The following is a 10,715-nucleotide window of genomic DNA, read 5'->3' on the forward strand; positions in this document are numbered from 1 at the left end:
CCCTCCCTTCGTAAAAGCCATGAATCATCTCATATCTCACTGTTGTGTGCTTCTGCAGACTTCATATGCAGACACACATTTACATTAAATTCATATTGAGCGCAACATGTTGCGGTGAGTCATTTGGCCAGAAATAGAGTCTTGATGTCTCTGGTGTCAGTGGGGCCAATTGCTATGGAAATGAAACATTTTATCCAGATCATTTATGACGAGAAACAAACAGGCTTGAAATGTGATATCTCTCCTTTAGAGAAAAGGAAATTGGTTATTTAAGTTGAATTTGACTTCAATGGGCTGGAATAAGAAGGATTTGGGGACAGTTCAATGTCATTACAGTACAAAATTAAGCATCGCAGGCTTCTTTTCAAAGTAACAATAGGGTTCTAACCTATAATCTGGCATGCTGCATTTCTGATGCAAAACAAGTAGCATGAAGATACACATAAACATGTATACGAACCTAACCTTCCGCTTATAACGCTGAGGGACAATTGCCATGGTAATGGTTTACATGCTATCCCCTGTTTTCAAGGAGATCTCGTCTGACAGGATAATGGGTTCCACTGTCCCTTCTGCCTCTCGTTTCAGTTCACCACAAGAGCACACGCATGCAATCAGGAAATTTATCAGGAAATGGCCTTGCTATTACTTGATCAGTTTACGTAATAACGTGTGTGTTTCCTGATAAATACCTAAAAAGTGTAGCAAGTCTAGCATAATCTGTGTGCAAATAACCTCTGGAAAAACATTTTCTTTGTGCTTTCCTGTAATGATGAAGAAAGGAAAGTCATTAGAAGAGTGCTCTCATGCTCTGTTTTATATCAATTACAAATCATTACATTTACAAATCATTTGTGTTACCCTTTGATTGGTGTTGCTGGCCCTTCGGTGCCCACGATAAATGCGCTGGAGTGCCTTGTCGACGCCACAGATAATTAAAGCCCCCTTTAGCACATCTTTATTTGAATAGAATGGCTTTTTTTTTTTTTTGCTAATGAGGGGCGCAATTATATCCGCACTGGCATAATCTTCATAATCAGATGCTCTGTTATGCATGAATCAGAAGAGCTTTGAAACAGAACAGAATCTCAAAAATGTAGCGTCTGGACCACTCCAACACACAATATATATTTTGTTAGCTAGATTTCACAAATACTTTGTAACACCCCAGGACGCCGAACAAGACCCTGGTTTCATGGTAACCCGATACATTTACAACCTTGTGGAATGCGAGCCGGCTCTCATTCTGCTTTCTCCAGAAACAAAGGGACACAAATGCACAGGAGAAATGGACTTTTCTACTAATTAATTCATAGGAAAACCTTCTTTGAATGAACACCCATTTTCTTCAGGCCAGTGTGTATATTATTGCTGTGTTGTATTTAATCTGTTGTATTATAGACTATTTTTATCCGTGCTTACGATAAACCACACATTCATATAAGTAACTATTTCATGTCTAGTATCTATGAATTCGCCTTCTTATGATCGAAACAAGTGTGTATATTATATGCTGATACCTATGCAACATATTGATGTTCTAAGAATCGGTACTAATTTGTGCCTCAACACTCCAGCGAATTACATATGCAAAATACCATGCTTACAGACAAAGACTCATAAAAATCCTCAGTATTTCCAACCTCCCGCTTGGGATTTCAGCCTTCCTCATTGGACGAACCCATCTTGAGAGGCGTGAATCTCTGCAGGCTTTAAAAGGCCACACTCCATGTGACCCGCCCTGTTCGGTGGTTCAGTGAGATGCTAAGATGAAGATGTGAGAAACGCTCCAGGATACCAAAGCTCGTGCCAGGCTCCGGCCTAGTCCTTTTCATTCATCAAGTGATTCTGACTCAAACTAGCTCTTTTTCATCAACCAACTTCAGCAAGATCTTGGGGCCTTAAGATTGCATCAGGAATCTTTTTCAGACATACGCAAGTATCAAACTTAGTCGATTTAATTGATGCATTAAGTATCAGTTACACCTTTTTACAAGGTTTGTTTGAACTAAGAATCTGACGTTTTCCCTCAGGTTTTAGATCTGCTGAATATGCAAAATGGTTCCATAAATGTCATTCCTTATGTCTCTTTCTTTAGTGCTAAACTTTAACCCTTTCCTATACCAACTGTTTGTGTGTGTGTGTGTGTGTATGTGTATGTTAGACTGGCTTAATGTGTTTATGTAGTATGTTGGACTAGTTTAAGTGTTTATGTAGTTAATAAAACCTTACTTGTATCACACTTGATGTGTTCATTGTTTACTCATAACCGGAGTCAATAATCATGCAGATTTATGTTACAAACTTATAGAATTGTACAGTAAGAAAGTTATTTCCTTTAACCAGGAAATTAACGTTCTTAGAATTGACAAGACGGTTGACCCTGAGTGGTCAGCTAAATATCTACAGTGGATCTAAAATATGAATAGTTAATTATAACTAGTTATGGTTAATTATTCATATTTCCCCATGAGCTGATCCGCTACAAAAATTACCTCCATCGCCGCAAACCTCCTATGCAGCACCACTAGGAGTTGGAGAGGAGTTCAGGAGAGGCTTACATAAAATAATGTTTCTGAAGGATACTCGGTCAGGGAAAGTGAGACCATTAAACTTTTAACCAGGTGAACCGGACCTAGTTGAACTTCCGGCACAGACAGCGAAATTGGGTCACTGTGGTAGCTTGGACTTTTGAATTGGTCTTTTTATAACTTGGGTCACACTATACACTACAATGATCATACACATAGTACAGTGTGTATTTACCATAGACTGTAAAAAAAACATGGATGTAGTGTCCGTGATGTCATTCGTACAGTTCAGAAGAACATTTTTGAACATAGACATAATAAATACCTAGACGCCTCAATGGTCGCTCGACCGCACGTCAACTTCGCCGCCATATTGTTGAAGGCAACTCTCATATCAGGACAGGTGAAAACATACTTGACTCGTCGGCAGCTTGGGCCTCTACAAACCGTCGCACAATAATAAAAACAGATCTCGGGGTATTGTCTTTCACAGGTAAGACTGAACAGTTGTTTCTGTATATTTTTTGGTCATTTTTAGCTTTATGTTGACAGCTTAATTAGCCACCAGTGTCAGACTATAGCTAGCGATATCGCTAGTAAGCTGTGAAAGCTGAGACTTTATATAAAATCACAGTTTAAATGAATTCTTAAGTTTTCACTTTATATTGTAGTTTATATCATAAAGTAAATTGTGCTATGAGCACAATATGTACAGTGAGCACTTTGACAAGACAATGCCAGACTGTCAGGATTAGGAACCGGACCTAGTTGAACTTCCGGCACAGACAGCGAAATTGGGTCACTGTGGTAGCTTGGACTTTTGAATTGGTCTTTTTATAACTTGGGTCACACTATACACTACAATGATCATACACATAGTACAGTGTGTATTTACCATAGACTGTAAAAAAAACATGGATGTAGTGTCCGTGATGTCATTCGTACAGTTCAGAAGAACATTTTTGAACATAGACATAATAAATACCTAGACGCCTCAATGGTCGCTCGACCGCACGTCAACTTCGCCGCCATATTGTTGAAGGCAACTCTCATATCAGGACAGGTGAAAACATACTTGACTCGTCGGCAGCTTGGGCCTCTACAAACCGTCGCACAATAATAAAAACAGATCTCGGGGTATTGTCTTTCACAGGTAAGACTGAACAGTTGTTTCTGTATATTTTTTGGTCATTTTTAGCTTTATGTTGACAGCTTAATTAGCCACCAGTGTCAGACTATAGCTAGCGATATCGCTAGTAAGCTGTGAAAGCTGAGACTTTATATAAAATCACAGTTTAAATGAATTCTTAAGTTTTCACTTTATATTGTAGTTTATATCATAAAGTAAATTGTGCTATGAGCACAATATGAACAGTGAGCACGTTGACATCTCTCTTTAATTTCACTAACGTTTCCCCATGTCATGTCATTAGTTGTGTCTTACTATGTTTAATAATTATTACACAATACTATTATAAAACTACATTTCATGATTATTTATTTTACTTTATAATTTACTATAAATTTATTCTTCATTATTGTCTCTGTATTATTCTACCCTTGATATTACATATTCTACTTGCTATTAATCATCTATTGTTATTCATTTATTTATTATGGTATTATACATATAATTTATGCTATTATAAATCTATTATATATATTATTATCTAATATTACATATCACTTTTACTGTGCGCTGTATCAGTGCATAATATTTTACCACTGTAACTGCAAGTTTTACTGGATCCATAAAGGATTATCAGTTGCATTTGTTATTGTTTGCTGTGGAGTTTATCTGTATAGAGTGCTATCAAAATAAAAAGCAGACTACCAAGAGTGTAACTTTTTGATTTGTATTCGCTGGTTTTATTCAATTTTCTCAATGATGGTAAATTATTAGTGCTTAAAGATGTATTATTTTGATTTTCTTCCAGTATTTCAAAGGGAATGAGCTGTGTTCTGACCTGAAGCACAAGAAAAGCTAAAATGTTGGGGTTGAAGACAGAAAGCAATGAAACAACTTAATTTCATTTAATGTACATTCAAATTACTAAACATGTATATGTCACAGTTATACTACATTAACATCAGAATTGTAAACCGAAAAAAATCTATCAAATCAACAGCTGAGACAAGTGTGAGTTGCGTTGACGTATCGCAGCAATGGCTCAAAGCGGCCAATGAGGCGTCTAGGTATTTATTATGTCTATGCTTGCGACAGTCGTTTGAACCCGCCCACAACATCGAAGCGATTTTATGTTACCCAATCGCAAGCATGCACTGCTTCTCACCCATTATTGACGCTGAATACAACCAATAGAAGAGCTCGATCTTTATTTCCGGGGAGCGCTATAAACTTAAAGGGGTCATATGATGCTGCTAAAAATAACATTATTTTGGATGTTTGGTGTAATGAAATGTGTTTATGCAGTTTAAAGTTAAAAAAACACATTATTTTCCACATACTGTACATTATCGTTCTCCTCTATGCCCCGCCTTTTTGATACACGTCAATTTTTATAAAGCTCATCGGTCTTCAAAAGCGAGGTGTGTTCTGATTGGCCAGCTATCTAATGCATTGTGATTGGCCGAATACCTCAAGCGTGAGACGGAAATGTTACGCCCCTCACCATACTGTTGATGCCGTGTCCGGCCGGAGCGACGAGATAAAAACATTACTTAGCGTGCGCTGAGGCCGGGATAGAGTGAGCTGAGGCAGCGGGGTCGAGAGCCGACGAATGAGCGGCAACCACATGTGACGGACTCCGGGCTGGATTCCGCTTCGTCCACGGTGAAAGCTGATGTATTCCCTCAGCGACCAGCACGGATCAGCTCTAGGCATGACGAAGCGGATATCGTCCTCTTTTGGAAGACCAAACGAAACACACAGCGTCTTCAGGACATTGCTGCAGCGTCAACAATACTACAGCAAGACTAAAAGTTACGCCTTCTTTCTTTGCGTGAACATTTGGGCGGCGTTATGCAAATCTTCCCACATAGTGAGGTAGATATGTGGGGGCGTGTTAGAACGAGCCGTTTTAGGTAGGTGTGGCTGACTCTGAACTTTTATAAAGAATATCTCTTTGGATTTGAGACTTTAGTCTTTGCAACTTTACAAATCTTCTTTAGGCACCAAGAGCTTGTAACACTCCAAAGAGAAAGGAAAAATTGAAATCGCATCATATGACCCCTTTAAGGCCTAACGTTTACATTTATCAACCGATTTCAGAGGTTTGTGAACTACATGGAGTTAAAAATAACTCTGCCTCCAGTTATTTAGTTAGGTTTGGAAAATTATTAATTTTTTTATCTATGGGACTGACTCCCTTTTGGAGCCAGCCTCTAGCGGTCAGTCGATGAATTGCAGTTTTAGTCACTTCCGTGTTGGCTTCAAGCGAGAGACCGGGAGGTTACCGCTTGGTATTTACATAAATACCGTAGTAGTAAATACTGAGTAATATTATTGAACATGATGTCCTGAGGGTTTAATTGTTTGCAGAGCTGCTCATAATTGCGCATAGTTATTATTATGGCTGTAATAATTAATCACAGTATTGGGTATGTGATGAGTAACATGGACAAAGTAAAGTTTCACTATTTGCTTTCAACGCTTAAGAAGCTGATGAATGTGGCACAAGTGTAAGAACCTTTGGCCTATCAAGAACAAATTACTCTCTGGTGCAGAACGTTTAACTTTAGAATAAATAGAAAAAAGAAAGTATCTTCTCTCCTAAAACATCTTGAGCTGGTTACTTGTTTTGGAACATGTTATCTTGCCCTAGTAGACCATAAAGATGATAAGAGTTAGCCAATACAGCTTACCCGGACCAGCTAAAAACCATATTCCAAATTATGTCCAAATAAATAAATATGCAATATACTATATTTATGCATTTGACACTCTTTTTTTTTCTTCCAGTGATTTATTTTCTCGCATTCCCGGGAATCGAACTCACGACCTTTCCGTTGCGAGCGCCATGCTCTACTGTACTACAGAAAGACTAGAATCAAATCAAATCAAATAAACTACTAACCTTTATGTGAGTTTGCAAGTCTTTGAAATCTGTTCTGCTGTCCCCTGTGCAGTGCTCTGATTCCGGACACACTGTTGCCCATGACTGCTGGTGCTGCTGCTGCTGCTGCTGATCTCCAGATGTTGCACTTCGAGCGCCAGGCACTATAACGCACCCTTATCGTGCCTCTCTTGATCTGTTGTTGCTATTATGTCCGTGACAAGTTGGGTGTGAACCGACTACAGATCCACAAGTTTTTCTCTGCTCGATGAACTGTCATTGAAAAGCATCAGCTGCCCAAACGCGCCCAAGCTGCAGGTGGTAAGACGCGCGTTTGCGCTTTGGGAAAACGCACAAAAAAGGCACTGAGGGAGGTTTGCAATGAACGAAATCGGAATAAACCGGATAATTTAAGTAGGTCAGCTACAATAATTTGATTTGCTAACTTTTCTTCCCTCGGATATTTGTTTTGTTATCCTGCTTTGGTGAGTTTTTGACGCACGCCTTCATCGGGGATTTAACGCGCATCTGTCGCGCCTGCTTCTACTTTAGATTAGATTAAATATACTGCCCCAACCATCAGCATGATGATTCCTCATAAGTATATAATCCACTCACCTATACAATTTGGCTACTACTGGATGCTTTCGTTTAAACGGGGAAGCCAAAATGTCTGTATATGAACACTATTTGCGGCAAGATCAGACTTCTTCAGCTCAGGTGCCGACGCACGAACTGATGACAATGTGTCACTCATTGGCGTCAGCCAGTGACTCAACATTACGCTACTTCAGGAAAATACGAACATAACATACAAGGGAGATCCAGAAGGGAACAGCCAAAACACGTCGTAATAGTCACTCAAAACGCATTTCAGTGTTCTTTTTATATACTATTTCAGGTATTGATGAATGAACGTCAATATGGAATATGTCTACAATTAGAAACAAATCATCAATAATAATGTATAGTTAATTCACTTATTTATTTAGCATCTATTCCAAGCTTTGGTAATGTTTTATTACTTACAGTCATGTCACAAAGCTATCTGAATCAAATTTATATAATATTTAAAATTCTTCCATATAAGGCCAGCGACTGGACTATTTTAGAAAATGCTAACACATTTAGGCTAGACACAATCTAAGTGACTCAACAGGTTTTTAGGAACTTCCACACCTCTCATTGCGTCATCTGACATCATTCAGCATGGCTAGGGACAGTGGAGGGTAATTATAAAATGATTAATAATAACATTGCCATATTATGTAATCAGCAGGTTGCTTACCTGAGTAAATGTGCTGCAGATTTGGGATGACTGGCAGAGAGGGCCTGAATCTGAGCCTGAATAGTGTCTCTGAGTGTCATACAGAGAGCATAATCAAATGCCATAAATGTCACTGGTTTGTGATTGAGCACTGATAAAGTTTTATCCTCTCAGTTTTGTGTGGGAAAAATTAGAAATGAACACAGGCACAGTGTTTGATTTTTTGTGTGTGTGTAGAATTATACAATCAATCAACCAACCAACCAATTAATCAATCAATCAAGTATGCATAGGTCTATGATAATTAAAAAAAAAATCAATACTATATCACCTTAAGCTGGTTATGCCGGTTTTTGGAATGTAGTACAATATATGGTTTGTTACTGGTCTAAAGTGGTCTACCAGCCCAAGATCACCTAATTACCATAAATGTCCAGCAAAGTGCACTTAAAACAATGCAGAAACAGCTCAGTAAATGTCAAGGCTCCAACTGTTAAATGACACGGTTCATATATAACTCATAAAAGTTTGATGACTAATGACCACAATCCATCAGAACAGTTTTAAAACGTGTCCACCATTACCTTACAGCCAGTAGTTACACCATATCCTTACTAGAAACAAAATACACACCTTATTCAATATTAATTGTAAAAAAAAAAGAAATGAAGGAGGTGATTTCTATTCTGTTAGACGTTGACGTTTAATGATCCACTATTATAATGTCAGATGAATTAAAACATTTCCAGAAGGACAGTGTCCTTATGCAATTATGAATGACAAGTGACAATTTTTAAAAGGCAATTGGTCATAATACTAATTTGTCCCACATTTGCTGAACTCATCCTATGTTATACATATGTTTAAAGGATTTAGGTTATGCTGACAGTTAATAAATATTTTTCACTGCTCTTTATTACACTGTGTAAAGCTGCCACCTAGTGTAAAGAACAACACACAAACAAAGCAGGGTGCATGCACAAACAACTTTGATGAAACTTGCACATTATTTACTCATTATTCTTAATGTCAAGTGTCTTCTCTCTGTATAATATTCTCTCCACAATATTTAGGAGCGCCATGTCCCGTTACAATCAAAGTGCTTAGCTGTTCTCGGTTGCCAGGTAACGAGGATGCGTATCCCTGATTCCCTGGTGACCAAAAACTGTGTCGTTGAAGCAAAACAGGGATATTATGTATGTTACAGTTCATTAAATACAAAACAACAACATTTTGCTGAGTTTTAGAGAGGACCGACAAACGACCTCAATGGAGGAATGTTCATCTGCAACTTTTGCCGAACTGTGGGGAGACATACTAGATCTTAGAATAAGACACAGCTAAAATTTAGCGTTTGAGATGCTAATATGTAAGTTAGTTATTAGCATCTCAAACACTCATTTTTGCTGTGGTCCCAGTGAAATATGTTTAATATTTATTGCATTACACTGAAGCATTTCAGTGTTTTGAGTTGTTACAGTAAAGTGAAAAGTACTGTAACATTTTTAAAGGTCTACCATCTATGCTAGATGAAAATAGCTGAAATATACAATTATATAATTATATTTTATAGGCTATACGATAAAATGCAAATAAAAATACAAAAACCTTTACTGTGTCAGTTTTATGGACACTCGTTTTATGAGTCTTTTCAATTTTGAAAAGGTGATTTTTTTTAAAGTAACTTTTTGTACGATTGTCAACATTGTTGTAAACATTAACAACTTGGCTTATGCTTTGTGAACACATATAAAGTGGGACACATATTTGTAATGCTTTTTAAAACAACACATTGGAAAATTTTCAGAAAGTGTCCAGCTTTAACTGTATTCATTATTTGCTATACCCTTTTAATAACACAAGCATAAAACCATTTATTTATTTATTTTACAGCAGAAATTGCAAATTGAAAACGAATTATCAGGCTTAGTCAGTTCCAGTAACAGTTCTTCTACTTCTACAATTATGTCTTTTTCTGCCAAAAAAAAAAAACACCCCATCAATCTTTTGTAAATCTTTTAATTGCTAAAAGATTTGAAGTAATGATTTGAAAGAATGATTGACCACAATCAATAAACTGTATATTTAGATGGATTAGGCAACGCTTCAGTGTATGATTCCTTTCATTTTTGTTTCTGTGATGGTTTCTCCACGAAGCCTGTAAACTCTCCAACAGCTGTATTAAAACCAGCACCTGCTGCCGCCTCTTTGTTCTTTGTGTTTGATCATATATTTCAGTATGTCATCAGCAGTGCTACTGCAGACTTGCAAACTGTTACAAATCTGCCAGTCTCAGACTCTCTTCAACTCTTTCAGACTCTCTTCAACATTTACATTGTCAGCATAGGTCCTAGGTTATCAGACAGCATCTTTTAATATCACTTACTGTTTACATTTTCTGATTTTCAGACTGAGGACAGCACATTTGAATCCATGGAAAAGGACATCGAGGAGGTTTTAAATGAGTTATCAGGAGACGAAAAATTAGAGAAGTTTCATGTGGAATATGAGAAGATCGCCAAAGCTCTGCGGAAGTCCCACGAGAATGAAAAGAGACTGATGTCCAAATGCAGGGAGCTGAACGCAGAGATAGTGTCCAACACCATCAAAATATCCACAGCCATGAAACTAGCTTAAGCCACAATCACCTCCCTTAAAATGGTACATTAGCCTGAAATGACTGCACTCTAAAATGGACGTTGTGCTCATTTGTGTCTTCAAAAATAAACATGATGACCTCTGCATGATGTCCACATATATGGTAGAACATTAGACTTAGTTTCGAGCTTTTTCCACATCGTTTGCCTTAGCAAATTATCTGTTTATTTTACTGTTGATCAGGAAATTGACAAGGCCTGGAAAATGGTTGAAGCTTCACATGCAAAGGAGTTGCAGGCAAAA

General features: G+C 37.6%; 1 pseudogene; it reads left to right on the forward strand.

Annotated features, from left to right (window-relative positions):
- Nucleotides 1-6,648: 6,648 nt before the first annotated feature.
- The window catches only part of LOC107573406 (cilia- and flagella-associated protein 58-like), a 32,019-nt pseudogene continuing 27,952 nt past the window's right edge, over nt 6,649-10,715 (forward strand).

The sequence above is a fragment of the Sinocyclocheilus grahami genome, unplaced genomic scaffold (genome assembly GCF_001515645.1).
Source record: "Sinocyclocheilus grahami isolate Dianchi unplaced genomic scaffold, SAMN03320097.WGS_v1.1 scaffold1934.1, whole genome shotgun sequence".
NCBI classification, from domain to species: Eukaryota; Metazoa; Chordata; class Actinopteri; order Cypriniformes; family Cyprinidae; genus Sinocyclocheilus; species Sinocyclocheilus grahami.